Source organism: Mus caroli, unplaced genomic scaffold (genome assembly GCF_978045245.1).
Source record: "Mus caroli unplaced genomic scaffold, Mus_caroli_1 scaffold_12, whole genome shotgun sequence".
NCBI classification, from domain to species: Eukaryota; Metazoa; Chordata; class Mammalia; order Rodentia; family Muridae; genus Mus; species Mus caroli.
In genome coordinates, this window is record NW_028227267.1 from 22,112,167 (window position 1) to 22,136,261 (window position 24,095).

Below are 24,095 nucleotides of genomic sequence, written 5' to 3' on the forward strand. Positions count from 1 at the left end.
AACATCACCCACAGACATTTGAAGATGATTAAGGAAGCAGAGACACAAATGAAGATAAGAATGAGAATGGAAAATATTGCTTTGAGAGTGGAAAGAAAGGGGCCCTTGACATTGAAGAAACCCAACGCAAAGTCAGTTTCAATTACACGGTAATGCAGTTGATCCACGCCATTGCTTGCACATTCTTGCTTCTATGCAAGTGTTTGTCTAAATACCTGAGTATTTCCTTTCCAAGGGAGACATTGCTTGCCTTTGAACAGCTGCCTCAATTAGAGTCTGAACTATGCATTTAATGCATAGTTCTTCAGTCCTGGCCCTGTTCAGATGCAGACACCAAAAATTGAAGGGGTGGCAATTCTAGGCATTTTCACAAGGGTGAGTGTTGAACTCACCCAACAAAGAGTCTCCTGAATCCTTCTCTGTCACATTTGTTATAAACCCTTTTGATGCTTTTAGGGTAACTGAGCCTTTGACAAGTTCTGGGTTAAACATAAAGACAGTACAATGTGACCTCAAAGAGAGAGCAGAAGGTAAGAATGGCTGAAAAGGCATGCTGACATCTTATCTTGACTGGGATGGTTCAAGGCAGAAGTACAAGTACAACAACTTGCACATACATGGAGTCTTTAAAATTAGCTCTGAGACAAGAGCTCAGAACAACCTGTTTAACAAGAAGTATATAGACAAAAGCATTGACTAGCATTCAAATGATGGGTGAGTGGCCAGCATCAGTGAGTCTGTTCCTTTCAGAAGGCAACACGAATTCCATGTAGGCATATTTTTTTCTGATTATTTAGAAGTTACCTTAGCCTGTGAATATGAGACAAATGTGTATGCAGGCATAGGCAGTCATTTTGATATGTAGTCACCAAAAAAATCACATAAATGATTCTCAAATCTGTTCTTTTCTCTGTTATCATATTGGTCCTTTCAGAATAATTACCAACCGACTCTGTAAGGTAGATCAGATGGTTGTACAATCCTTTAAGCATCTTAATAATTCTATTTCTCGATCTCTTGACAACTTCAATTTAGAAAAATCAAACCAAAGGACATGTTTAAAGAAGATTTCAATTACTTTTGATCCTGTAACGCAGCAACACTTGTCAAAAGGTGTGACACTGCATAGTCAAGGGACAGCCTTGCTGTGGTCTATTAAATATTCCCTTTTAGTCTAATTTATTCCCCAAAGGGGAAAACTATCCAGTGTGACCACTCCAATTAGGGATGCTCTCACATCTACATGTTCCAGCTGACCTTCTGAAGAGAGCCGCTGAACACTGAAAGCTCTGATGAAGCTCCACAGGACAAATCTCCCTCAGTATTCCACAAATACATTCTATTTTGAACATGGTCATGGGTTCTACTTATGTGGATTCCATGGGAAACCATGGTGGTTTCAAGAGCTGCTTCTAACTTGCTCATTGTGGTGTCTTCAGAACTGAGAAGAGCAAAGCTGAACCCTTAAGTGCAGAAGATAACATGTAGAAAATGAGTGAGCTGTACACATTTTCTTTAGATTAGAGACTAAGACTTGTAAAATTCTTATACATATTTAGTAAGTAAGTAAATAAATAGATTAATGCCTAGGTGAATATTTCTTTGTAAGATAGTAAACATACCTATAAATCTACATTTATAGAACTTCATGTTATTCGGAGAACAACTTCAGGACCACTCTGAGAAAGAGGCAATGCTCCTACTGATAACACTTAGAAGTGGGAACGCATAGAGAAAGGCATAGCTCTGTTATGCACTTCATTAACATAGCTGTAGCTGGAAGCTTCTCACCCAGTGACTGTACAGACAGCACTGGCAGATGGAATCCAACTTTCAGAATGAGACAGTATCTTTTTATTTAAAAGAATGAACTGAAAATAATACAATTTGAGGGCAGAATCAATAACCTATCCTTATAAATGCTAATGCTAGGGACATCTCTTTAACATAGGTTAACAGACAGATAAACATATGGGCCAATGAACAACTCTTGAGTTAAGACACCAAATCCCAAGGTTGGAGAGATGGCTCAGTGTTTAAGAGCACTGACTGTTCTTCTAGAGGTCCTGAATTCAATTCTCACCAACCACATGGTAGCTCATAAACATCTGATACCCTCTTCCAGAGTATCTGAAGAGAGTGACAGTGTACTCACATACATAAAATAAATAAATCTTAAAAAAAATAAGACACCAAATCCCGCATGAAGAGAATGACAGGGAGAAAATCCAGCATCCATTGCCATTAGCTCAATATAGAATTTGCCATTTTATGGAACAAGTAAAAGCTAGATTGCAAACTAGAGTTAGTAGGGGGAAAAAAAGAGAGAAAACTGAGCTTGGGGCTATAGTTTCCCAAGAGAACAGGAAGTACAGAGAATAAAGTCATAAGCTGCTCTCCCCTTAAGACACTTGGTAATGTCCAAGTTACATGCGTGTTATGATGCACTCCATAGCCAAGCAGGAAGTAGGTGCTAAGAAAGATTGCCAAGAATCTGGCAGACACAATATGCTAGGGAATAAAACCCTGACATTAAAGTCTCATTGAGGAGGAGAGGGCATAAGTAAAACTCCAGGATTTTGGTAGAAACTTCTGGAAAGGCTGTGTCCTATCAGTAAAGACAAATTATAAACTAAACTGGTTATAACTAGATAAAGATAGTACCTGAACTCTATAGGCCTAATGTAGAATTTATTCAACTCAAGAGGAAGACAGAACCTCCAAGGCCTCAACACTTTTTCATATACATTGTAAGTGAAGCAATCAGGAATTACTGAACATAGTAATAACCAGATAACTGTAAAACAAGGGGACTGCGGTGATCCAGTTACTATAGGAATCAGACATGAACTCTAGCTATTATTTCAATAGTAAAATGCCTAGCTGTGAAACATGAAATACAACAATGACCAGCAACGCAAGATATCCACAAAGGTGTGATAGTGGCATTTCTATCTTGGAGGTAACCAACACTAGTCTAATTGGACTCAGGCCTGGTTCTGCAAACATACTCATGGCTGGCAAGACCATGGAACCCAGAGGAGAATCAACTGCTGCCACTTCCCCAAGCCTATAAGTATAATACCTAACTGCATAATAATGAACATTTATGGTTAAACCCAAAGACAAGCATAGCTCTCTACCGTCATCAAAGATAATTCTTTTTGCAGCAAATAGAGACCATTATAGAAAGCTACAACAGGTCAAAATGCAGAGCATGTTTGATCATGTAGTTTCCAACCCCAACTGATATGTCTATAATGCAACCCCTACACCTAAGGCTCAGGGAATCACAAAGAGAGGATGGAAAACATTTAAGAGCTAGAGAACCAAGATGTCTGCAGAGAGTCTATGTTTTCTATATAGGATGGGGAAACTGCACCTATGAAATTTTAATAACTGCTACTCTTACACCAGATGACATATGGTGAAATATCATAAGGTCCTACCACTAGATGAAGGGTAATTAATGATTGCAACAGACAATTAATAATGGTTGACTGAGGGAGAATCAGTCTTCCCCAGGAATAAGACCTTTAATTGGTTATCTAAACAGTGATCATCCCTAAGACCATAAACATATGGGCAGTGAATGTTTCAGCAGGTGTGTGTGTGTCTGTGTGTGTGTAAGTAAAAACATAATAATAAAAGAGAAAAGAAAAAATAAAGATAATACATGAGAGTAGAAGGAGATTGGCGGTAGAGGAAGGAGAATTATATGAAGAGCGAGCAGAACATAATAATAGAGAATAGCTGATGATCGTACAACCAATAAATCTTACTAAAATAAAAATGAATGAAATTACTAGACTTAAAAAAGCTAGTCACAATAAAAATTCAGCATATAGAATTAATAAAAGAGTAAGTAACAAAGAAGAGAATGCAACATGATCTGGAGGGGACATCAGTAGGCACTATCCAAATTAAACTATGGAGTAAAAATAATAATGCAAAAGGAAGCCTGGCCCTCCCTCAACAGGATAAGCTCAAGGTTCTCACAGCCTGAGCCCATTCAGGCTTTGGAAGACTGTGATTTCTTTTGTATGAAAGGACAGCAGTGGAAAAGATTTTTTTTTAATTCCCAAAATCTTAAAGGGCTGTGATAAAACACCATCTTGAGGTGGAAACCCATTCTTAAAGACTGTGATAGAATAAGGGTTCCCAAAATAGATAGTATCAGGCTGGGTAGCCTGGGGAGAGTCTAGCATAATAACAAGATTAGAGACAGACACAGAAAGCCTGGGCATCAACACACTACAAAATTCAAGAGAAAGGATCTTGGCTTGGGGAGGGAAGGCTTCAGTGAGCTGCAACCCCACCTTTGGGGGCTAGGAGCTGAGTCCATCACCTGAGAACAAAGCTGAGATCTCCTGGTATTAATTAGTTCCTTGAGTCCAAGGCAAACAACCATACCACACCACAGGAAACTAATGCCAAGAATATATAAAGAGCTTTAAAAATTCAACACAAAAGCCATCCAATTAACAGATGGACACGAGGATTGAACTAGCACTTCTCAAAGAAAAATGAATGACCAATACTTATGGGAAGAAAATATTCAACATACTTAGCTCTCAGGGAAATAAAAATTGAAACTTTATTAAGATTATATTTCATCAAGTCAAAATGGCTATTGTCTAGAAAAGTCCAAAAGATGAAAGGAGAAAATAATCATGTTCTTACAGTTGATAGGAATATAAACTTGGCAGATGCTATAGAAATTACGTGGAAGTTACTAAAAAAAAAGTCTGAAAATAAAATGCTGTATGATTTGGCTGTACCTAAATGTGCATTCCCACAGAACTCTAAGTAATACTATTCCAATGATTCCTGCAGATCTGTGTTTAACACAACATTAACAATAGCCAAGATATAGAATTGGCATAGATGCCCATCATCACCAGCCAAGATGCCCATCATCAGAAGGATGGATGGATGGATAAAGGAAATATAAGATCTACACAATGAAGTTTTATTTAGCCATAAGAAAAAAAATGAAAGGACAACACTTTCACAAAGATAGACAGAACCAGAGATTGTTGTGTTAAGTAAAATAAAGCCAGACTTAGAAGAATGCTAAATATTTTAGATTTAAAATTTATATGTATATAGGGTTTGAAAGTAGAGGAGGAACTAAGTGATGGGAGGGGAAAACAGCATCCAAAGGAAACAAGAAAAGGTATGGAGAAAACAAAGCAACCATCCTATATATTACTGCAGATTTATATATGGACATAATGTTTATAGATATGTATGCATTTCTTCATTCATAAGACATAAAAGAAAAGGGAGCTTATGGGGGTTAAGAAATGGACCAGTAAGTGGTGAGAGATAAGAGAAGGTAACAGAAGGGACAAATGTGAGCAAAGGATAGATAGATAGATAGATAGATAGATAGATAGATAGATAGATAGATAGATAGATGATATAAATGTACACATATATACATATATATATATATATATATATATTGTACATTGATGAAGTGAACAAAGCCATCAATAATAATAGAGATTTGACTATCATTGTCATATGCAGAACATCACAATCACCAGCTGTTAAATGCCTTTTGTTTACTAATGTTCAAGAGTCACCACCCAGAACCCACCATATGCGTGTCATAAAGCAAGCCTAAATGTATTTACAGGAGTTATTAATACACAAAGGGTATACACTGTCTCTGTGGAATAAGCTACAAGTTATAAAAGAGGACTAGAAAAGCCTGGTGTTGAAACTGCCTATGAACAGAAAGATATGATTTAAACAATACCTGGGACAAAAGTCCACAGTGAAAAGTAGAAAATAGTTTAAAGTCAATGAAAATGAGAGCGTGATCTGTAAAAGTGAAGCACACTTAGGCAGCTGGGGAGAAAACGATGTCGCTAATTAACAGAATAAACGGAGGATGAAGTCAACCATCTGATGCTCATGCTTTTCATTTGTTTTGTACATGCACCTACCTATTCCTATACATATACATTAGACATACACATACACATGCATATAAATACATACCATATATACACATATATATGTATATGTATACATGCACATTTATATATGCTGGAAAATGTCAAACTTAACCCAAAGGAAATGGAAAGAAGGAAGTAAAAATAATAGAAACCAATAACAAGAAGAAACAGATATAAAAATTCCAAGCCAGTGCCAAATTCTTGAAGATTCACAAAATAAATTCACAGCAATATATATTTAGGAAAGGCTAGAGAAAATGCTATTAGCTGTATTAGGAATGAATGAGAGGACAGTCATGCAGATTTCAAAAAACAGCAAGGAGACTGTGAGAGCATCTCTAGACCAATCAATATGACAATTTGTGGGAAATGGACACTGCACAGTGAGTACAATCTACTACCCCAGCTAGATCAAGATGGAAAACTAAAATCACAATAGTCTTATATGAAGTGAAGTAATTGAATCCATAATGAAAAATAATCTCGCAAAGTAACTGCAGTCCCCTGCGAGCTTACCATTGGATTTTTCTGCATGATTAAGGAAATAATAACAATTTTACTTGAGTCTTTCCAGAAAATGCAAAAAGAAATGCTATGAAACTCATTTTTGAAATCAACATGCCCTAATAAAAACTGGAAAGGAAATAGGTATCTTGTTCCATATAGATAATGCCAATAATCTGCAGGTGCAGGCAGGAAGACAGTGAGATTTAGCTCAGCCTGGACTACACAGTGAAGCCCTCCCTCAAAGTCAAACATATGCACAAACAAAAAACTCAACAAGGCATCATAAAACAGGATATTTCTCAACATGATTTCCCTCTGGCATAAACATACAGATCTGAAAACTGTAGCAAATTAACTGCAGTAAGACATAAAAACTTAACATGTTCTGAAAAAAAATGTGATTCCTGCCATGAAACCAAACAATGTAATCACTTGCATTAAAAGATGCAGAGGAAGAAGGGCTGGAGAAACAGTTCAACAGTAAAATGGTTGTTTCCAGGCATGAGAGCTAGAACTGGTTTGCCTAAATCTGGGTGTGGTAGTGCACACCTGTGATCCTAGAGCCATGGAGGCAGAGACAAGGCAGGTATATCTGAGGATCTTTGACCAACTAACCATGAACATTTGGATAGCCTCAGGCCAATGAGTGATACTCTCTCAGTATAAAACAGAAGAAAACAAACAAACAAACAAAAGGCCAGATGTAAACTCCCTAACAAGCATGCACATCAACCTGTATACACATGAATGTGAAAGCATATATGTATATATGTATACATATATGTGTGTGTATATATATATATACATATATATATGTACATATATGCATATATATGCATACATAGACACCAAAAAATACATAAGAAACCTAGTAGATTCAGAAATGCTTGATGGAATCAAACAACAGAAATACTTCCAACCTGGAAACAGGATTATACCTCCATAGCTCGAAAATGAGTCCTGCTTTCAAACAAAGCAAAACAAAGGAGGTGACACAGAGATAGTTTTCTCCTGAGGTCACACAAGATGAGGATAGTCCTGACTGTGGAGCCCTGTGCTGGGAGATACAGGGAAGCTAAAGAAACAAAAGCTGTGCAGATGGGAAGGGAGCTGGAAGACAGCATCCCATGACTGTCGACAGAGAAGAAGACAAAGGGTGTCTGCACTATGGCATCATTAAGTGAACTGAACAATTCATTGTAAAAATCAATGTAAGAAGTACTATGTACTAAGTACTATGTACTATGCTTTAGTACATAGCAAAAATATTTTTAACAGACCATAATTTCAGCATACCTTCTACAATACATGGAATATAAGCTCTCTAAGCTTGAACTATAAAATACAAAAGAAAGAAAAGATATAGACACAGTTCATGGGTTGGAAGGTTTAACATTGGAAATATATTTCAGATTTCTTCCAGTAAATTTCTGCTATCAATTCAATCTCAAGGTTCTAGAAGAAAATTATATAGAAATCAATGTTTACTCTAAAATATAAATGAAAAGTATGGGACCTTAGAATACTCAGTGTCCAGTAGCCGGATGTCTTCATCTGGAGCTCAGGGAGCGATGCAGAGGAGGCAGACTGTCCCAGCTGATGGAGATGGATGTCGCCATCGATGGGACACATGCACAGGTGAACTTACAGCGAGCGTGGCAGTATGCACAGAGGCCGCCCAGGTTCAAGCCAGGTGGGGTCTCAGTGCTGAGGTGAGGTCTAGATGTAGGCTCCCATCCCTAACCAAGACACTAGCTGCAATTGACATTCACTTGCAAAGGAAAAGCTGCTTTTCTCCAGTGGAGTCTCACTAGGTATGCAAACCATATTTAACTAACACAAAATGAACTCAATGGCATTTTGTAGATGCTTTGCCTCATATTTCATTGTTTGGGCATTTTTTACTGGTCTCTTGCTTGTCTATTATGGTTTTGGGGTTTTGTGTGTTTATGGGTTTTATCTACCACCCCCACTCCAGCTTGTGTGTTTGTACATGTGTGTGTGTGTTGTGATTTTTTTCCTATATAAAAAATCCTGTATTGTTTGAGAGAGAGACAGAGGCAGAGAGAGAGAGAAAGAGAGAGAGAGAGAGAGAGAGAGGGAGGGGTGGGTTTGGATTGGTGAAAAGGTGAGAGAGCTGAAAGCAATTGGGAGAGGGCATACATTTATGAGAATAGGTTACATAAAATATTTTGAAAGAAAAAATATAATAAACATAAAATTGGGAAACATCAGCTCACTTGGGATATAGAAAAATATATCTTGAAATGAAGATAAGAGAACAGTATCAATAAAGGAAATATGACTATTATGAACTGTAATACAATTAAAAATCTTGTGTTTATCAAGACACTATTAAAAGAAAGACAAAAGCAAGTGACATAATTAAAGAAAATATTTTCAGAATCTGTACACGTAATAAAGAGCTGGTTTCTAAAGCAGATAAAGAACTACTAAAAATTAATTAATAAGAACACAACAGCAGACTTTTGAGGAACAAAAGATGAGGTATGTATCTGTGTGTGTGTGTGTGAAATTTTCATTTGTGTTTTCATTATGATAATGACTGGTGCTCATCAGTTTTTTCAGTCCATTGAACATTTCTCTATTCTCTCTTATTTTGTACCTTGCCCAGAGCTTGTCTCCCCTCTTCCTCTCTATTTCTCTCTACTCTCTCCCTCTCTCTCTTTCTCTCCCTCTTTCTGTCTCTCTCCCTCTCCCCTCTGTCTCTCCCCTTCTCCCTCCCTCCCCCCCATCTCACATATCACTTCCTTCTTTTATCATTAATTCAGTGTTGGTCACTTAGATGGTTAGCAAACCTTGACTACTGCGAATAGGGCTGTAATGTGCCTTAGAGTCCTGGTATCACATCAAGTCTAGTGAGTTCATCCTTGTTAACCTAGTGATCACCTAACCCATGACTCGGTATGAATGATCCAGGAGTGGGGAAGAGCCATGATAGTAATTGAGTTCAAGACTTCAAAGAATGGCACTGGCAAAATGTCACTGTTGTCCCTGGTCACCCAGCAAGCCCAGTGACCAGCATACAAGAAGGCTCAGCAGCTTTTGCCATTTACGTAGCACTCTGAATGTAACCCATTAGCCACACCAATTTGTATGTTCTAACCACGATCCCTGCTATCAACAGCGAGGAGCTATAGACTCTTGGGTTTTACTGAGTCCATGAAGGAACCTTGGGGGTGTAGATGAAGCTGACCAAGGTGAACTGTTCTCTGGGAAAACTATACCACTAGCCCTGCTAGCTCTTGTTAGGATGCACCACACACAGAGTATAGCTCCATGCACCTCTATTTAGAGTAGAAAGAGTTTGGCTTTCTTGTCTTTCCTCTAAACAAGCCTTGAATAAAGCCACGCTTTCACCAGTCTCACACAGATGAACATGGACTGTCTGCAGACAATAGAAGCCTTGTCCCCAAGCAGGGTGACATTACAAGATCATCTTGTTTTTCATCGGCCTTTTCTTTATCTGCAGTTCTTCCCGCTGTGGGATGAAAACCATCCAAGACAAGATATTCTTCCTGATGCCTCTAGGGCCCATAGCATATTTCTTTCCAATCAAGAAACCACAGCTTTCTTCTCTCTGCCCCTTGGCCTACTTGTCACAATCCACTTCTAGCAGCAAATCCAGCCTCCTCACCACAAAGATTCAGAAACCATCGTTGCTCTGTGTAAGACTCGAACAATGGCTACATTCTCCAGACATGTTCATCTCATGGTTATACATGATGCAATCTGGAGGAAGATTTAATGGAATAAACATCCACCTTAAGATTGACCTGCATGACAGCAGGCTTTTGAAAATAATGATCAGAGCCCACACACTTCTTGGCATTTGACCAGCAGACAAATAATACTCTCAGCTGTGATCACTTCCAATGAGGTCTTCTGTGTGTGCAAAGGACACTGCAGCTGTCCCTGCCCTACACAGATTGCTGAGCCTTCACTATGGGCCATGGACTTTAGCTGTGGCAGCTCACCTCGCTCTCAGTTCTCCTTGAGATACATGTGGCTTTTATCTATATCTGATAAATGGATAACCAAAATATGAGGTCATCTTTCTAACAGGAGCAGAAAAAAAAAATTCAGTTTGTCACTCTGACCACACCCTGCATTTCTTCTCTCACACAGGCATATCAAAGGTGATGCAGGGAAGGTGGCTTGTAAATCTTCTATCAGTCATGTTTCTATGAGGGTTGTGCTTCATTCCTGTAATATGTAACAGTGGCTTTGCACAAGCCACATTTTCTAGAGGAGAATCAGATACTTTCAAAGGCATCTCAGACCATGAACTTGAGCTTCTAAAAGCAAGGTGGAACTGCCTCTGATTTTTCTGAATCCCTTTTATCATCCCTTCTAGCAGTAAGTAGGCTATATAGCATCCCTTGGGACAGAACTACCAACAGCCAAACCACCCACACGAAAACAAATTTGTTACGTCACAAGACATCATGGATTCAGTTAGTGAGCATCTATCTGATTATGTGACCAGCAGTATTCCAAACCCTATAGACAGTCTCATTTATGTATCACAACACTGATATAGAACAGTGTTAGGTATACTCTGTATCCTCTCCCCTGCAACGTCTAGGAATTTGTGATTATATGCTATATGACAAAGAGGGGTTGATGCTGCTGGTAGAATTAAGATAGCTAACCAGAAACCTTAAAAATAGGTCCAATAATCCTACCAGGATAACCTAGCTACAGAGTGATGGAAAAAAAAGAAGAACATTTGAGGGTCAGAATTGCTGTTTTCTTGACAGATTTAGCCATTCTACAAATTCTCCCTGAAGAGACTCCACCAGTTTCTTGCTCATGTCTTGACACTAACGTAGGTTGCCCATCAGGTCTCTGACTAAGATCTAGAAGACAATAAAGTTGAGTTGGCTCAAGCCACCATACTGAAGTCTATCAGTCACAACAGAAAAAGGAAATGAGAGACACCACTGTCCCTTTTCGCAGATTGCTGCAGCCATGGTCAACCCCACCATGTTCTTTGACATCATGGCCGATGACGAGCCCTTGGGCCGAGTCTCCTTTGAGCTGTTTGCAGACAAAGTTCCAAAGACAGCAGAAAACTTTTGTGCTCTGAGCACTGGAGAGAAAGGATTTGGCTATAAGGGTTCCTCCTTTCACAGAATTATTCCAAGATTCATGTGCCAGGGTAGTGACTTTACACGCCATAATGGCACTGGTGGCAGGTCCATCTACGGAGAGAAATTTGAGGATGAGAGCTTCATCCTGAAGCATACAGGTCCTGGCATCTTGTCCATGGCAAATGCTGGACCAAACACAAATGGTTCCCAGTTTTTTATCTGAACTGCCAAGACTGAATGGCTGGATGGCAAGCATGTGGTCTTTGGGAAGGTGAAAGAAGGCATGAACATTGCAGAAGCCATGGAGCATTTGGGGTCCCCGAATGGCAAGACCAGCAAGAAGATCACCATTTCTGACTGTGGACAACTTCTAATTTCTTTTGACTTGCGGGCATTTTACCCATCAAACCATTCCTTCTGTAGCTCAGGAGAGCACCCCTACCCCATCTGCTTGCAATACCCTGTCATCTCTGCTCTCACTAAAGTTCTTTGGGTTCCATAGTTCTTTGGGTTCATTCCCGTTCAAGTCTAGCTGGATTGCAAAGTTAAGTTTATGATTATGAATAAAAATATGAATAAAAACCAAATAAGAACTGAAAAAAAAGAAAAAGGAAATGAATAGAGGTAGATATCATAACCATCTCTATTCTGTAGATGAAGAAATGGGGTCATCAACATTCTGGAATCTTGCCTGAGGTCAGCTAACAAGCAAGCGGCAGAGTCACAATTTGAGCCAGGGTATATCCCCAGATCCTATTCTTAGTATATTATGCCTTCCTCCCTTTCCTCCAAATATTATGCTGATCATTTATTTCATTAAACCCAATGTTTGGAGGTTGACAAGATGGCTCGGTGGATAAAGCACTTCCCTTCACAAGCCTTTGGACCTGAGACGCATCCTTGAAACCAGCTCCACAAAATTGTCCTCTGACCTCCATACATTATATGACAAAAGTGCTACCACACCCAGCACAGCTACCCATCCTGATAACAAGCATTAACAAACAAATAAGAAGACCCAAAGGTGTGGCTTCCTAAGTAGTCACACTGATGGCATAGCATGAAGATGGAGGGTGGGAGGGAGAAATGGCTGACCTCTACGTCTAGTGCTTTATATCCTCCTACACAATCTTTCCAAGTGGCAGGAGTATCATCAGTATCTAGCTGATGGACCAGCAGTTGAAGGGTATTGGGAACATACAACTAGGGTCCTATATGCCCTCCTTCTTATCTCACTGTGCTGCTGGGCTCCTAGCTACACACTGATTCTCATCCTTGTGTGCAGATGTCCTGACTCCTCCAAGCCCCACTTAGGAATCACCATTGGTCTACGTTAATCTTAGGAAATCTATTTTATTTCTCAGAAGGTGGCTCAGCTATGATCATGCTACCCATTCCTGGTCAGTGAGGTGAACAGTGGTATTCTGTCAGGAATAAGGTAGAAATATATAGGAGGTGTCTACTGCTAGGTCTTCAAACTGCAGACCCCCACCTTGAACCATGATGCTGTTACCATTTTTATGGTGAGAAGGCCAGAGTATCTACTGTAAAAACACTGAGCTGGGGAGTCCTCCAGAACTGTTGCAATCGGATGAAAAGTTAGACTTAAGCTATAGGGCTCTGTGGAAACTTGTTACTTGACTTACATAGTGAGATAGGAAGTTCTCATTCTTGAGAACTCAGGAAACTATAAATTTCACCCCTAGTACCAGGGATCAGCAGCAAACCAAGTGCTTTTTTTTACTCAAGAGAATTATGCCTTCAAGGGATAAATTAGCTTGAGAAAAATCATGTTACTTTATGACATTAGAATTTTGCCTCCTGTGAGTTTACAGCTCGGGCTCTTTCCATCAGACTTTCCTGTGTTCATTATGTTATGGCAAAGAGTTCAGTTACCTTGTATCCAAATATGTTAAGTAGTCACAGAAGGATGGCAGACAGTTAACCAGTTGTTCAGGTTGCCTAGATTGCAGTTAAATTAGCTTCTCAGATGTGCCTCTGAATTTTAAGCATGTTCAATTGCAGGTAAGGAGATTTAACTAAATATTCTAAGTAACAGCTTTCCAAATGGTAGCAAATGTGTACTAACGGCTGTAAGATTCCTGAACGTATTTACAATGTTCATTACACTTTTAATGTAGTTAACAATTAATATTCCAATTACTGGTTAAAAATTACTTCACTACAGAGTTCCTACTGAAGCCTTGAATCTAAATGAGGTCTTCAATTAAAGTCAAGCTGTTGCCTGGTATATTCCCTATTCATGAAAACGAATGAGGAAGATGTTTCCCAGCATCCCTTGGAGATACATTGGGTCCATGTGGCTGGGGTCTGGCTGATAGAACGAACAGAAGTGATACATGTTCTTCCTAGTTGGCCAAGAAAACATCTATATGAAAGTCTGAAGCCTCTGGCTCTCTCATGCCAGTCATGAAGTCCACATATTTTGAATAGTGACATCGATGGCACAAGGAGGCTGGATCCCCACTCCTGGATAAAATTACTCAACTTGCCCCTTATTGCAACATTTAATGAACAAACCTTTTCAAAGCCATTTAAATGGTGTTTACTATTGTTGTTGTTACTCAAAAACAGCTCAACCTTTTCTTTATAGCTCTTAAACAATTTGCTATTAAAGTCTCCTTGCAATTGCAAGGCTTGCTAAACTTCTGCATCTTCAATAACCACTGTTGACCTGTACTACCTACCCACTGGTATCAACAGTTCATTGACTGACCAATGATATATGTTCCATAAATACTTGTTTAATTTATAAAATAAATGGAGGAGACATGGATGTGTGTTGTCTTTTCTACTATTGTATGCTAAGTAGTTTTATATAAGTCAAGCAATGAGCAATCTAAAACCTAAATGGCCTCAAAAAATTGGGCCATTCTATTAGATCATGCACACACTGTCCATCTAGGCTTCAATTTTGTCTAATCTTCCTTCCAGTATCTCATGTGTTAAGATTCTGAGATGGGCAATGCCCACTAAGGAAGGGCTTTCGTTTGTTACCTTAAGTATTACTTTGTGTGCTTGGGTTTGTATCTATTTGCCTAAGTGTAGTTGCATACACTTGTGTTCAGAGCCAGAGGCAAACTTCAGGTAGTGTTTCTAAGGAGTCCACGTTGTTGTTTTAGGCAGGGTCTGATTGACCCATGTTTGTCAGGAAATAGGCTAGGTGGTAAGAAACTCCAGATATCTAATACCAGTGACTTCTCCTTGTGACCAGAGACCTGTGACTTGGAATAGAAAATTTAGTAAGCCACAAATACAGAAGTCTCATTGGTTGGGTTTGTGTGCTATTTACTTGATTCAAGGCCAGGAATGTAAGGCCTCTGAGCTTCTTCTTTTTTTTTTTTTTTTTTTTTTCCTTTTTTTTTTATTAGGTATTTTCCTCATTTACATTTCCAGTGCTATCCAAAAAGTCTCCAATACACTCCCCCACCCCCAACTCCCCTATCCACCCACTCCCACGTTTTGGCCCTGGCGTTCCCCTGTACTGGGGCATATAAAGTTTGCAAGTCCAATGGGCCTCTCTTTCCAGTGATGGCCGACTAGGCCATCTTTTGATACATATGCAGCTAGAGTCAAGAACTCTGGGGTACTGGATAGTTTATAATGTTGTTCCACCTTTAGGGTTGCAGATCCCTTTAGCTCCTTGGGTACTTTCTCTAGCTCCTCCATTGGGGGCCCTGTGATCCATCCAATAGCTGACTGTGAGCATCCACTTCTGTGTTTGCTAGGCCCCGGCATTGTCTCACAAGAGACAGCTATATCTGGGTCATTTCAGCAAAATCTTGCTAGTGTATGCAATGGTGTCAGCTTTTGGAAGCTGATTATGGGATGGATCCCTGGATATGGCAGTCTTTAGATGGTCCATCCTTTCTTCACAGCTCCAAATTTTAACTCTGTAACTCTTTCCATGGGTGTTTTGTTCCCGATTCTAAGAAGGGGTACAGTGTCCACACTTTGGTCTTTGTTCTTCTTGAGTTTCATGCGTTTAACAAATTGTATCTTATATCTTGGGTATGCTAAGGTTTTGGGCTAATATCCACTTATAAGTGAGTACATATTGTGTGAGTTCCTTTGTGATTGTGTTACCTCACTCAGGATGATGCCCTCCAGGTCCATCCATTTGCCTAGGAATTTCATAAATTCATTCTTTTTAATAGCTGAGTAGTACTCCATTGTGTAAATGTACCACATTTTCTGTATCCTTTCCTCTGTTGAGGGTCATCTGTGTTCTTTCCAGCTTCTGGCTATTAAAAATAAGGCTGCTATGAACATAGTGGAGCATTTGTCCTTCATACCAGTTGGAACATCTTCTGTATATATGCCCAGGAGAGGTATTGCTGAATCCTCTGGTAGTATTATGTCCAATTTTCTGAGGAACCGCCAAACTGATTTCCAGAGTGGTTGTACAAGCTTGCAATCCCACCAACAATGAAGGAGTGTTCCTCTTTCTCCACATCCTCGCCAGCATCTGCTGTCACCTAAATTTTTGATCTTAGCCATTCTGACTGGTGTGAGGTGGAATCTCAGGGTTGTTTTGAGTTGCATTTCCCTGATGATTAAGGATGTTGAACATTTTTTCAGGTGCTTCTCTGCCATTTGGTATTCCTCAGGTGAGAATTCTTTGTTCAGTTCTGAGCCCCATTTTTTAATGGGGTTATTTGATTTTCTGGAGTCCACCTTCTTGAGTTCTTTATATATATTGGATATTAGTCCCCTATCTGATTTAGGATAGGTAAAGATCCTTTCCCAATCTGTTGGTGGTCTTTTTGTCTTATTGACGGTGTCTTTTACCTTGCAGAAGCTTTGCAACTTTATGAGGTCCCATTTGTCAATTCTCTATCTTACAGCACAAGCCTTTGCTGTTCTATTCAGGAATTTCCCCCCTGTACCCATATCTTCGAGGCTTTTCGCTACTTTCTCCTCTATAAGTTTCAGTGTCTCTGGTTTTATGTGGAGTTCCTTAATCCACTTAGATTTGACCTTAGTACAAGGAGATAGGAATGGATTAATTCACATTCTTCTACATGATAACCACCAGTTGTGCCAGCACCATTTGTTGAAAATGCTGTCTTTTTTCCACTGGATGGTTTTTGCTCCCTTGTCAAAGATCAAGTGACCATAGGTGTGTGGGTTCATCTCAGGGTCTTCAATTCTGTTCCATTGGTCTACTTATCTGTCATTATACAAGTACCATGCAGATTTTATCACAATTTCTCTGTAGTACAGCTTTAGGTCAGGCATGGTGATTCCACCAGAGGTTCTTTTATCCTTGAGAAGAGTTTTTGCTATCCTAAGTTTTTTGTTGTTCCAGATGAATTTGCAGATTGCCCTTTCTAGTTCCTTGAAGAATTGAGTTGAAATTTTGATGGGGATTGCATTGAATCTGTAGATTGCTTTTGGCAAGATAGCCATTTTTACAATGTTGATCCTGCCAATTCATGAGCATGGGAGATCTTTCCATCTTCTGAGATCTTCTTTAATTTCTTTCTTCAGAGACTTAAAGTTCTTGTCATACAGATCCTTCACTTCCTTAGTTAGAGTCACGCCAAGGTATTTTATATTTTTTGTGACTATTGAGAAGGGTGTTGTTTCCCTAATTTCTTTCTCAGCCTGTTTATCCTTTGTGTACAGAAAGGCCATTGACTTGCTTGAGTTAATTTTATATCCAGCTACTTCACTGACGCTGTTTATCAGGCTTAGGAGTCTCTGGTGGAATTTTTAGGGTCACTTATATATACTATCATATCATCTGTAAAGAGTGATATTTTGACTTCTTCGTTTCCAATTTGTATCCCCTTCACTCCTTTTGTTGTCTAATTGCTCTGGCTAGGACTTCAAGTACAATGTAGAATAGGTAGGGAGAGAGTGGACAGCCTTGTCTAGTCCCTGATTTTAGTGGGATTGCTTCCAGCTTCTCAGCATTTACTTTGATGTTGGCTACTGGTTTGCTGTAGATTGCTTTTATCATGGTTAGGTATGGGCCTTGAATTCCTGATATTTCCAAGACTTTTATCATGAATGGGTGTTGGATTTTGTCAAAGGCTTTCTCAGCCTCTAACGAGATGATCATGTGGTTTTTATCTTTGAGTTTGTTTACATACTGGATTACGTTGATGGATTTCCGTATATTGAACCATCCTTGCATCCCTAGGATGAAACTTACTTGGTCAGGATGGATGATTGTTTTGATGTGTTCTTGGATTCGGTTAGCGAGAACTTTATTGAGGATTTTTCCATCGATGTTCATATGGGAAATTGGTCTGAAGTTCTCTATCTTTGTTGGGTCTTTTTGTGGTTTAGGTATCAGAGTAATTGTGGCTTCATAGAAGGAGTTGGGTAGAGTACCTTCTGTTTCTATTTTGTAGAATACTTTGTGAAGAACTGGGATTAGATCTTCTTTGAAGGTCTGATAGAACTATGCACTAAACCCCTCTGGTCCTGGGCTTTTTTTGGTTGGGAGACTATTAATGACTGCTTCTATTTCTTTAGGGGATATGGGACTGTTTAGATCATTAACCTGATCTTGATTTAACTTTGGTACCTGGTATCTGTCTAGAAACTTGTCCATTTCATCCAGGTTCTCCAGTTTTGTTGAGTATAGCCTTTTGTAGAAGGATCTGATGGTGTTTTGGATTTCTTCAGGAACTGTTGTTATGCCTCCCTTTTCATTTCTGATTTTGTTAATTAGAATATTTTCCCTGTGCCCTCTAGTGAGTCTGGCTAAGGGTTTATCTATCTTGTTGATTTTCTCAAAGAACCAGCTCCTCGATTGGTTGATTCTTTGAATAGTTCTTCTTGTTTCCATTTGGTTAATTTCACCCCTGAGTTTGATTATTTCCTGCTGTCTACTCCTCTTTGGTGAATTTGCTTCCTTTTGTTCTAGAGCTTTTAGGTGTGTTGTCAAGCTGCTAATGTGTGCTCTCTCTAGTTTTTTTTTTGGAGGCACTCAGAGCTATGAGTTTTCCTCTTAGAAATGCTTTCAGTGTGTCCCATAAGTTTGGGTATGTTGTGGCTTCATTTTCATTAAACTCCAAAAAGTCCTTAATTTCTTTCTTTATTCCTTCCTTGACCAAGGTATCATTGAGAAGAGTGTTGTTTAGTTTCCACATGTGTGTTGGCTTTCTATTATTTATTTTGTTATTGAAGATTAGCCTTAGTCCATGGTGATCTGATAGGATGCATGGGACAATTTCAATATATTTGTATCTGTTGAGGCTTGTTTTGTGACCAATTATATGGTCAATTTTGGAGAAGGTACCGTGAGGTGCTAAGAAGAAGGTATATCCTTTTGTTTTAGGATAAAATGTTCTGTAGATATCTGTCAGATCCATTTGTTTCATAACCTCTGTTAGTTTCACTGTGTCCCTGTTTAGTTTCTGCTTCCATGATTTGTCCATTGGTGAAAGTGGTGTGTTGAAGTCTCCCACTATTATTGTGTGAGGTGCAATGTGTGCTTTGAGCTTTACTAAAGTATCTTTAATGAATGTGGCTGCCCTTGTATTTGGAGCATAGATATTCAGAATTGATAGTTCCTCTTGGAGGGTTTTACCTTTGATGAGTATGAAGTGCCCTTCCTTGTCTTTTTTGATGACTTTGGGTTGGAAGTCGTCTTTATTAGATATTAGGATGGCTACTCCAGCTTGTTTCTTCCTACCATTTGCTTGGAAAATTGTTTTCCAGCCTTTCATTTTGAGGGAGTGTCTATCTTTTTCTCTGAGATGAGTTTCCTGTAAGCAGCAAAATGTTGGGTCCTGTTTGTGTAGCCAGTCTGTTAGTCTATGTCTTTTTATTGGGGAGTTGAGTCCATTGATATTAAGAGATATTAAGGAAAAGTAATTGTTGCTTCCTTTTATTTTTGTTGTTAGAGTTGGCATTCTGTTCTTGTGGCTGTCTTCTTTTAGATTTGTTGAGGGATTACCTTCTTGCTTTTTTTAGCACGTGGTTTCCGTCCTTGTATTGGTTTTTTTCTGTTATTATCCTTTGAAGGGCTGGATTCCTGGAAAGATAATGTGTGAATTTGGTTTTGTTGTGGAATACTTTGGTTTCTCCATCTATGGTAATTGAGAGTTTGGCTGGGTATAGTAGCCTGGGCTGGAATTTGTGTTCTCTTAGTTTCTGTATAACATCTGTTCAGGCCCTTCTGGCTTTCATAGTCTCTGGTGAAAAATCCGGTGTAATTCTGATAGGCTTGCCTTTATATGTTACTTGACCTTTTTCCCTTACTGCTTTTAGTATTCTATCTTTATTTAGTGCATTTATTGTTCTGATAATTATGTGTCGGGAGGAATTTCTTTTCTGGTCCAGTCTATTTGGAGTTCTGTAGGCTTCTTGTATGTTCATGGGCATCTCTTTCTTTAGGTTTGGGAAGTTTTCTTCTATAATTTTGTTGAAGATATTTGCCGGTCCTTTGAGTTGAAAATCTTCATTCTCATCCACTCCTATTATCTGTAGGTTTGGTCTTCTCATTGTGTCCTGTATTTCCTGGATGTTTTGAGTTAGGATCCTTTTGGATTTTGTATTTTCTTTGATTGTTGTGCCGATGTTCTCTATGGAGTCTTCTGCACCTGAGATTCCCTCTTCCATCTCCTGTATTTGGTTGCTGATGCTCGAATCTATGGCTCCAGATTTCTTTCCTAGGGTTTCTATCTCCAGCGTTGCCTCAATTTGGGTTTTCTTTATTGTGTCTACTTCCCTTTTTAGGTCTTGGATGGTTTTATTCAATTCCATCACCTGTTTGGTCTGGTTTTCCTGCAATTCTTTAAGGGATTTTTGTGCTTCCTCTTTAATGTCTTCTACCTTTTTAGCAGTATTCTCCTGCCATTCTTTAAGGGATTTTTGTGCTTCCTCTTTAATGTCTTCTACCTGTTTAGCAGTGTTCTCCTGTATTTCTCTAAGTGTGTTATTAAAGTCCTTCTTGATGTCCTCTATCATCATCATGAGATATACTTTTAGATCCGGGTCTAGCTTTTCCTGTGTGTTGGGGTGCCCTGGACTGGGCGAAGTGGGAGTGCTGGGTTCTGATGATGGTGAGTGGTCTTGGTTTCTGTTAGTAAGATTATTACGTTTACCTTTCGCCATCTGGTAATCTCTGGAGTTAGTTGTTATAGTTGTCTCTGTTTAGAGATTGTTCTTCTGGTGATTCTGTTAGCCTCTATCAGCAGACCTGGGAGATAGGCTCTCTCCTCTGAGTTTCAGTGGTCAGAGCACTCTCTGCAGGCAAGCTCTCCTCTTACAGGGAAGGTGCACAGATATCTGGTGTTTGGACCCCCTCCTGGCCTAAGATGAAGGCCCAAAACAGGACCTTTCCCAGAAGCTGTGTTGCTTTGGCGGGTCACAGAAGCTGTCAGCTTGTGTGGTGCACACTCTCACCTGTGCAGACTATGTTCGGTGAAGTCCCGGAACCAAGATGGCTACCGCCAATCTAGAGACAAAAGCCTCCTGGGCTGGGTGGACACCTGTCCTCTTGCCAGGAAGGTGGCCGGGATGTCTGGGACCCAAAAAGGGTGCTGCCTCAGTAGCTCTGTGGCTCCCACCTGTCCCAGAAGCTGTCAGCTTCTGTGGTGCACACTCTCACCTGTGCAGACTAAGTTCAGCGAAGTCCCGGAACCAAGATGGCTCACAGAGATCCTGAGGCAAAGGGCTCTCGGGCCGGGCGGACACCTGTTCTCTGGCCTGGAGGGTGGCCGGATTTCTTGAGCCCAAAAAGGGCGCTGCCTCAGAGGCTCTGTTGCTCCCGCCTAACCCAGAAGCTGTCAGCTTCTGTGGTGCACACTCTCACCTGTGCAGACTAGGTTCAGCGGAGTCCCTGAACCAAGATGGCTCCTTCTGATCCTGAGGCAAAGGCTCCCTGGCCGGGCAGAGACCTGTCCTCTGGCCGGGAGGGTGGCCAGATCACCTGAAGTCTTAAGATCCTGTGGCTGGTGTTGTGAGTAGCTGGCGGGTATCAGCTGACTCTGCGCCCTAGCTACCCCGGTGCTGGTAGGACCGGAAGGGAGCCTCTGAGCTTCTTATACAATGTTATGTTCATAGCTCTGAGTTTGGGCTTTAAGTGAAAAATTTCCTTGTTAAGCCATAACCTTATCTATTGTTCAATGAAGACAGTGCCTCACATGTTTAAACAAGGTGTGTCCATAGTCTCTGTGGATGTGGGTAAACCTGGTATCACATGCCTCAGTCATGATGACTGGAGTGGTCTGACTTCAAAAGGCAAAGGAAGATGAAATCATTTGGAGGAGCTTTCCATTGAGTGGATAGTCCCTTTGACAAACAACAGGCATGTCACATTTTTCCCTTCCCTGGTGACATCAGCAAAGCACAAATCCAGGAGGGATGGGTCATAAAACCCCTCTTCCTTCCAGAATCCCATGTGGTAAGATTCTGACTTGGGCAATAAACCTTAATGAAGGGATTTCTTTTGTTACCTTAATTATGACTTTGTGTGCTTAGGGGTATATGTGTTTGCATAAATTAAGTTGTATTTACACATGTGTTTGGGTGCCAGAAGTCAACTTCAGGTGGTATTCCTAAGGAGCCCCACACTGTTATTTTAGACAGGGTTTGACTGGCCTGGATTTTGTAGCATGAACTAGGCTAGCTGGTAAGGAAGTCTAGAAAACTGCCTGTCTCTGCATCCCAGTTCTTCATTATAAGCAGGGCCATCAGAGCCAGGTCTTTACATGAGAAATATCAAAATTAGGCTCTCTCATTTAGACAGCAAGGACTTTGTCAGCTGAGCTCTCCAGCCCCTCAAGGGCTTTCAAACCATGTGTGCACATGCATGTGCCAGAATATCATATAGTCTAATTCACTATGCATCTAAATGGCTTTGAACTATCAAGGACCTCTTATGATGTGGCTTTGGGTAAACCTTGAAAACATCAGTCACATACTAATGAAAGGACTGCAAAGAAAAGCTAACAGAGGAAGGAATAAGAGCCCTCTTCTATCCACAGAAACAATGTCTGTCATAAACCATACCGAGAATCCTATTTCCACTTATATCCATTCACATTCTAGGTTTTTCTTTGAGCCCTCAACATATGTCAGATCAAGGATATAGATATTTTGTACATTGAGGCAGTAGTTTTATGGCATTATCAAGCCACATCATTGAGGTCTCTGAGCTTTGTTTAGAAATTAAAAGGTATTGTGCACATCCAATGGATGTAATGAACAAACTCCAACAGAATATGCAGGAAACACACATGACCAACTTCAAATTACACCTCTCCTCTGACTCGAAAATGCCCCCTCAGAAAATGACTGGACCATGGCCAATGAAGTCTGAATTCATTACATATGTTTTGGGGGTAGGGTTTTTGTCAGAACTCCCACTAATGAATTGTTCAGCCTTCATGGAAGTACAATAATGACAATAATTCTCAGGAAGTTGTTGGTTCTTGCTGCCTTTCATTTGCTAGCCCCAAATACACCTTCTCTGCATTACTTAGATTAAGGACTTTGTGAAGGAGGCCTTTGAAAGAGAAAGAACTTGGGCAACAGTGCAGCAGGGCGTGAAATCCCAATCTGGATGGTTGGCTGTGTTGTAAAATTCATCCAGGAATGGAGAAGCCCAGCACAGAGGTAGGGAACAGAGCAGTGGAGTTCACAGTAGCTGATGGAAAGTTTCCCAACCATATCATGACAGTTGGCCTATGCAGGGCTCCGAATGAAATCCATTATGTTGCCCACAGAGCATGGGATTCTGGCAGACTTGGAGAAAAAAATAACGTTTCCCTCTGTGAGCTTTAAAAGCTATCAAACGGCCTCCCACTGATCCTCTCACGTTGACTAAGGGCCTGCAGCTTGGGAGTGTTAGTTCCCATAGTGGACCCAACAATCAGTTATAAGAGCATTTTGAAAGGGAACTGAACACATACTAAAAGATAAAGTAAAATGCAAAGGCTACTGGAGTCTGTTTGCCAACTGGCAAAATTGTCTAAGCACAAAATTCTGAGAATTGATACCATTTTTAAATAATGACAGATTTTTAACCATAGACCACTAACATTACCCACACTATACACCTCATGGGATTTTCATGAGTGAGAAGGCATGGATGACGGATGGTCAACTCTTGGCCAGTACTGGCAGCACAGTGGCTTCACATGTTGACTCTTCATGGTGGGCAGGCTGGCTGAGAGCAACGACTTTGAGGAGAACATGTTCATGTGGACAGAAAGGTACCCTCCACCTGTATTAAATTTCTGCTGAAATATCAGGCTGGGATGGACTTAGTGGGTGCATGGCTTTTCTGAAACTACAGCTCAGAATTTAAAATTCAGGAAGACAGTCTACTGCTCCTAAAGGGAAGCTTTATTTAGACACAAAAAGGCAGCTCACTGGTGTGCCTCCTTGGGTATTCATCCAAGCCAAAAGAATGCTCAGCTAGCGGAGGAACCAGACTCAGATATAGGGATGAGACTATAGTTGATTTAGCCTTACTGTGTGTGAATAGAATGTTGTCTCACAGGAGACA

The 24,095-nt window shown here is 40.1% G+C and overlaps 1 protein-coding gene and 1 pseudogene across 2 annotated transcripts in view; one reads left to right on the plus strand and one right to left on the minus strand.

Annotated features, from left to right (window-relative positions):
• Positions 1-24,095, minus strand: part of Cacna2d3 (calcium voltage-gated channel auxiliary subunit alpha2delta 3) — an 857,083-nt gene that overhangs the window by 325,071 nt on the left and 507,917 nt on the right. The gene's annotated exons all lie outside the window — the stretch shown is intronic.
• On the plus strand, positions 11,475-12,153 carry LOC110309148 (peptidyl-prolyl cis-trans isomerase A pseudogene; annotated as a pseudogene).